At 41.3% G+C, this 7,291-nt stretch overlaps 1 long non-coding RNA gene across 1 annotated transcript; it reads left to right on the top strand.

The window, feature by feature from the left end:
* The first annotated feature begins 4,188 nt into the window (after positions 1-4,188).
* Positions 4,189-6,136, top strand: LOC112845082 (uncharacterized). Its single transcript, XR_003217887.1, has 3 exons — positions 4,189-4,519; positions 4,639-4,718; positions 5,128-6,136. It is a non-coding gene; the product is annotated as an uncharacterized LOC112845082 (long non-coding RNA).
* The last annotated feature ends 1,155 nt before the right edge of the window (positions 6,137-7,291 follow it).

Genomic DNA, 7,291 nt, shown 5'->3' with positions numbered 1-7,291 from the left:
CACAGACTACGTCCCCTGTATGACAGTTTACGTGTAGCCTGCAAAGCTGCATACCACCCACAGCAAAACCTCTCTGTGGATGAGTGCATGGTTTCCACTAAAGCCAGAGTTACCCTGAAGCAATATATAAAAAGCAAGCCAACAAAGTGGGGGATAAAACCTTTTGTGCTATCTGACAACACAGGCTACACAGTGGATTTTAACATTTATACAGGGAGGTCAACTCTGGTAACTGGGAAGGGGCTGTCATTTGATGCTGTGATGGCACTTATAAACAAAAACTACCTGGGAACAGGATATCACATTTATTGTGATAACTTTTATACAAGCCCAGCACTTTTTCACCACCTTCATGATCTGGGGTTTGGAGCATGTGGGACATTTCAGGACACTAGAGTTGGAGTCCCAAAAAGCAAACTTAACGCCCTGACAAAAGAATCTCCACGAGGGACAATCGGGTGGATCAGAGAGGGCCCTCTCATTTTTATCAAGTGGATGGACACAAGGGAGGTGAGTGTGTGCTCAACTCTGCACAGTGCCTTCTCAGGGGACACTGTGAAAAGGATGTGCAAGGCTGAAGGACAACACAGAGCAATTGATGTGCCAGTGCCATCAGCTGTAAAGAACTACAACCACTTTATGGGAGGAGTTGATCTGTCAGACCAGCTGATTGGCTCCTATTCTTCATGGAGAAAGAGCAGGAAGTGGTATGTGACAGTGCTGCACCACTTTATAGACATTGCTGTCACAAACAGCTACTTGGTCAGCAAGGAGCTCTGTGGCAGACTGGAGCAGCAGCCAATGACGCACCAGGATTTCCAGGAGCAGTTGATCGCTGAACTCTGTGGGGTGTCCTCACAATCAGGAACGAAGAGCTACCAACACATCCCAGTTGCCATTGTTGAAGGGGCATCTGGTCAAAACAAAGCCACAAAGGGGCGCCGGAAGTGCAGGCTGTGTGGGAAGTGCACACCCTTCAAGTGTGAGGCATGCAAAGTGGCTCTGTGCGTCATTGTGGACAGGAACTGTCACAGGGCCTATCACACCTCCACTACTGCTGCTGAAGAATGAGATTTGACTGTTTTTCTCTCTCTAAAAGTAATGTGACACTTAGAACCTTTACTGCACTATTATAAACTTTTTTTAAATTATTGTCATGTTGCCAAATTGTGCAAAATATGAATTTATTTATTTATTGGTTATGCTCCACCGGGGCTACTGAACAGCAATATTTGACTGTGCCTTTCTGTATATAAATTCCTGTGACACTTACAAGTACTATTATTGTATTGTACTATTATAAACAGTTCATTTTGATGTTGTATTTTTATTGTCATGTTGTTAAATTGAGCCCAATATGCATTTTATTGATTTTCGTTTATTGCTACTGTTTATAAAAATGATTGTATCTCAAAAATGAATTGATGAAAAAACTCCAAATAAATTTGTGTAGTTTGAAAGGACATTGTGCAACTTTTTTTTCATTTACAATTTTAAGCCATATAGCTTTGATATTTTTGTATCAACAAAAATCTGGGAAAAACAAAAAACGTTTTTCAATTTTTTTGTGGTTAATTGCACTTTTATTTTAGCAATTTCTATAGTTACTATGGATTTGTTACACACATTATTAAGATTTGGGATATAAGGGTTGTATTGATGTATAGTAAGTTAAAATACTCAAAAAAATGGGCCTACAGTATGTAAAAATGTAAACATAAGGTCTGGCGGACTTGTTCTATGTCTCATTGTTCTGACAGACAACATAAAACTATCCACTACACACTTACTTTTTTTCTTACTTTTTTTTGTTCTTTTTCCCCTACACACTAACTACACAACACAACATACTATCCACACACTCCAAATACGCTAAACATCACAAATCTCTCACATCTCAAAACTCTCTCTCTCTCTCACCGTCACTCCTAAAACTTCCCCCTCTTCCTAAACAACCAAATGTCATGTTGCTATATCATATTTTTGATTGGTCGACATGGTGCATTTTTCCACCAACAGGAAAGGGATGATTTTGGGTTTTTTGCTCATAAGCAGAGAGTGCTTGCTAGAGCTGTCCTTAGACAGTAAAAGTGACAAAACTATGGAGGAAAAAAACGCCATGTGTATATTGTTTATCATGACTCTGGTTTTACGTGGCCTATCAACACAGTTTATAAACTGGTATATATCACCTTGTTGCTTTGTCATCCTTGTCATGTGATTGGCTTCCCACGACTACTTTATTCTTCCTCAGTCAAACAGCAGCACTCATGCGATTGTTTTGCCCCCTTAGCTCGAGGTGTTGTGCCAAAAAGTGGTCGTCTGCCAGAAAGTGATCGCCGTCTGTGGGAGTGCATGCAGCTGCTTAAAGCCGTAGTGCCCAGATTACTTACAGCTACTTCCTGCAGCTGATAGTAACGCGACCGCACCGAATCCAATTCAGGATTTTGATTTCCATCACACTTCCACTGGATGCCCTGCTGCTCTCCTATTATGTGATAGGAGGAATTAGGGGGCTGGGAAGCTCATCTTGTAACCAGAAGGTTTCCACAGTTTCCAGCTGTGAAAAGGAGTGACATTGCAAGATGTGTTTTCATTAACCCCTGCAAGTTAATGCGGCCAATGAGGTATGCAATGTGTGTTTATGTCGTGATAGGAAAATAAGATGTTTGTTTGTAACTGAACTGTCGAGTTTATGGTGGTCACGTGTAATTTGTAAATGTAAAATTGTGAGTGTTTTATCTTGTTTAATAATGTGCTTTATTGTTTATTCTCTATGAGAACAATTTATTGTGGAAATTGATAATTCTATGTTGTTTGTACAGTTCTCACGGCATCGTTGGTGGCACCTGTGTGCAATAAATGCCAGTAAAAATCAAGAACGCCTTGTGTCCGTTTTTCAACTTGGAGGGAGTTACAACACCTTTGTAAGAACGAGTATCACTGATATGGAGTTTTTCATGCTTTACATAAAGACTTAGGGCGGCTAGTTTCATATTGGCATTTTAAACCTTGGTGACTTAACAGTTTAGCAGCAACACACTTGTTTCCTTTGTTCCATCAAACATTTCTTTCAGCCATCTGTGTTTATCAGAGCGATATGTGACTCATTTTTTATTGAATCACCAGAAGGTACACAAATACAAGATTAAATATTTTATTTATCAAAGATACATACAGTGGCCTGCAAAAGTATTTGAACTTTCCCACATTTTGTCACATTACAGCCACAAACATGAATCAATGTTATTGGAATTCCAGGTGAAAGACCAATACAAAGTGGTGTACATGTGAGAAGTGGAATGAAAATCATACATGATTCCAAACATTTTTTACAAATAAATAACTGAAAAGTGGGGTGTGCATAATTATTCAGCCCCCTGAGTCAATACTTTGTAGAACCACCTTTTGCTGCAATTACAGCTGCCAGTCTTTTAGGGTATGTCTCTACCAGCTTTGCACATCTACAGACTGAAATCCTTGCCCATTCTTCTTTGCAAAACAGCTCCAGCTCAGTCAGATTAGATGGACAGCGTTTGTGAACAGCAGTTTTCAGATCTTGCCACAGATTCTGGATTGGATTCAGATCTGGACTTAGACTGGGCCATTCTAACACATGGATATGTTTTGTTTTAAACCATTCCATTGTTGCCATTATTTTCTCCACCCAGTTCTAAGCCAGTAAAGTCACTACCAGCTCCCCAGTATAAACTGCCACATCATCTGTAATTCTTTTACTCATCACCAAACTTATTTCTGGGAGAACAAATGCAACAGCCGTTCTTTTATCTGACAGTGTTGACGCATCAGTAAATATCGTCACATGACCTGAAAACTTTCCCACTATATGAACCTGCTTTTAGTCGCCCCTCCTCCCTCGCCACAAGCTTCCTTTACAACATAACTTATAAAAAAACAACTTTATTGACAATTAGCAATAACAATTACAGACAGTCTAGAAGAAGAATCACATGAACAAGAAGCAGAAGTTTATGGTTTTAATAGCTTTTATATTTTGGGAAAGTTTTAAAAACATTGTTTGGTTTTCTTTCTAAAGCATTGAAAGGACGGCTTTGCATTAGAAAAGTAAGATCAGTAAATGAATCCATTCAAATTCTTTTGCCTTGTTTGCAACAGAAGCCAAACAATATTTTTGTTACAAAGAGAGAATCAGAATAGATGAAAGATCACAAACATCAGGCACTGATGGAAACAGCCAAACACAGAAACAGATGCACCAACAGGTGAATGAGGCCTGTTGTATAAATGACTCTGAGTGCTCAGGTAGAAACGCATGAAGAACCAGTGCATCTAATATTTGGAAACTAATCTGTGTTTGAGCGTCCTGGATGAAACACAGATCATGTTGGAGAGCGAGGACGTCGTCTTTCTTCCCGGGTGTGTAACTACAGGACGTGTGCAGAAGGTTTAATCGTCCTCCTGACAGTTATTGATGAACGAGTCCTTCAGGGAGGCTCCAAGATCACTGTGGGTTTACCAGCTGCTGCTAAACTGAGAGGTGCTTTATGTGTGAAGATGTTTGCATCGCTTTAACAGTGCAGACGGCTTCTTTCCTCATGTGCACCCATTTCACATGTTTTATTGTGATGTTTAGTAACATCTGCTTTCCTCCTTCAGGGAGACGATAAAGTGAGCTCAACCTTAAACATGTGGAGAGAACGTTTGACCAACAGTCCTGGGACGACTACAGAACAATGGTTTGTTTTTAAATGATAAAACCTTCATCAAAGTTTTATAATGGAAGTAAATGCTGAGCCTGTTTTAGTACATGATGTTTGCCCTGCAGCATCAGGCAGGATTAATACTGTAACAAACCGTGTGTCACATTTATGACTTTAAATGAAGACTTGGATTGGATGGAGATGTCAGCTGGATTTGTGCTGACTGTCACTTTAAATGTTTTCATTTCTGTTCAGCTTCTAAATCTACTTTTGTATAGTCTTTGCTGATGTTTGCACTTAATGATGTTTTTAAGAAGAGCCAATAAATAAATCCTGACTTTATACAAAAATAAAGGTTTAATGTGTTTAGTGTGACAGTGGAGGAGAGTGCACATAATAAGAGTCATTAACAGAATGGTGACAATTATAATCTGTCTCATTTTAGGAGCAGCTCACAGGCACAACAGACTACAGTGCAATCAAGGCACCAGTTAAACATCCATGTGACCGGCTTACAGCCAATGAACAACCAGTACGGTCCCCATTGTCCCCACCAACATCACTGTACTGGAAAGACTGTGCTGCCGTGGTCAGAGATGAACTGATACTAAAATGTAAGGCAGCTGATGTGTGTGGCATTAGCAGCACAAATGCATCATGGCTGCAACGCTGCAGTGTGTTTAAACATTTGAACATTTCTGTGGCTTCAAACCAGCAGCTCCTCTGTACTCAGTCATGTTTGTGTGTCTGTCAAAGTGATTGTTGTCTTTAAAAAGCCTTTTGTGTTTGAGTTTTGTGAGCAGTGCTGAGCTTCTCTTTAGTCTAAGGTGAGTCGATATATTTGATTCCATGTTTGGTGTGATTTTCAAAGTCAGCAGCAGCAAACGCTGAACAAGCAAAGTTTGGGCCCATCAGAGACAGCAGTGGATCTGCTGACCTGTAGGTGTTGGAGGTGTTTGTGTGCAGCTGTGGGTGAGTCAGCTGTATTTCACTTATCCATGACAGAGCGCTGTTAGCTTTGAGTTAGGATCCACTGAGCTGTTTCATCTGCTCTGTCACTGCCAGCAAGCAGAGCCCAGGCTTGGCTTCATAAGCTGGATGTGGCCTTGCTCAAGGGCACTTTAGCAGCATGTTCCCAGCAGAGGGATTCAAACTGGTGACCCTGGAGTAGGAATCATCCAGAAAAGTCACCTTATGTCAGAAGTTTTAGTGAGACGGGGAACAACATTACAGCTCTGATGTCATTGACCTGTGCAGTGAGGACATATTGAACTATGAGGACACAGCTTATAGGTTCAACACTGACCCTGGGTCAGCATGTGCAGGCTGCCACGGTGTTGGTGTCACCACTACAGACAGCTCAGGTTCAACTAGTTCTTCTTTGATTTGCTTCTATAGCACAAAGTTTGACACCAGTCTGGTCCAGTTAGCATCTGAATCCATAAACGTGTGACCTCGTCCACCGGAGGACGTCAGCATCATGGGGATCATGTCTACAGCAGGAAAACCACAGGGACAGTTGGGTTTGCTGCACATCTGAAACACACAATTAGCTCAGATATGTTCATGTCTCTCACACCAACACAATGACTGAGTGCTCTATAGCAGCTAATGCTAACAACTGGAACACTGCTGTTTGTCATGGTTTTTAGACCAAATGATAACAACACGTTGGGAAAAGTGAAATATTGGAACATGAAATCATAAATTATTACATTTAAACCAAAGTAATACAGCTAAATTTCCCCTGTTGGCTCATAAGCTGCTCACCTGGATGCTAAATCAGTGCAGTCCTCTCTGAACATTAGATAACATAGATCAACACACACACACTTATTTTTGAGAGGCTGACTTCACTAAACTCACAGAAACTCTTAAGAAGCTCCTCAGATGATGACTTTGGAGTTTTACTGTCAGTGTATAAAATCTAGAAAAGGAAGAAAAGCAGGAGAAATGATCAAAGTGCTGCTGTGTGCAGGAAAAACTACAACATGTTAGTGAGAAACACAAACAGGGTGTGAAACACACTCCAGAGGAAACGCTGTGTGCAGCTGGATCTGTCTGTGACTTCCTGTATCTCTGTCACAGACTGGGACAGACACCAGTGAAACCAGTCACTGTGTTCATGTGCTTGTAACCAGCAGCCTGTAATGTGAGGCTGCTTGAGTCGTTCGTCTGCTTCGACCATGTAAACCTTGTTGTCTCCTACATGTACAGATGTTTCCTACAGACTGTGCTGCTCCAGCTGTCACACAGATGTTGAATCAGCAACATCTGCTGTCACGTCCTCCCACAGATAACAGGCTGCATACAAGAGGCTCACCTCTCCTACCATGGTGTTCTTCTGGTGTTTCCTCCTTTCACTGAGTGTGAAACACTGACGCTGTGCTGTTGTTGACAGAGCTGATTCTAGCTGCAGCTGGACTCTGTCATCTAACTGAATGTGTTGGTGCTGATCACGGGGCTCTGAGGGGGGAGCAGCAGGAGGACTCTGGATGCTGACGTCAGTGTATCTGTGGAAGCTCACACAGCGTCTCTGTCATTCAATATTGTGCTATATATTGTATCTATGCAAAGATGAACAGACTGTGTGTTCACTGGTCTCTGTG

This window comes from Oreochromis niloticus, unplaced genomic scaffold (assembly GCF_001858045.2).
Source record: "Oreochromis niloticus isolate F11D_XX unplaced genomic scaffold, O_niloticus_UMD_NMBU tig00002947_pilon, whole genome shotgun sequence".
Lineage (NCBI taxonomy): Eukaryota > Metazoa > Chordata > Actinopteri > Cichliformes > Cichlidae > Oreochromis > Oreochromis niloticus.
The sequence above is the reverse complement of the archived record's forward strand: the minus strand, read 5'-3'. Positions and strand labels throughout refer to the sequence as shown.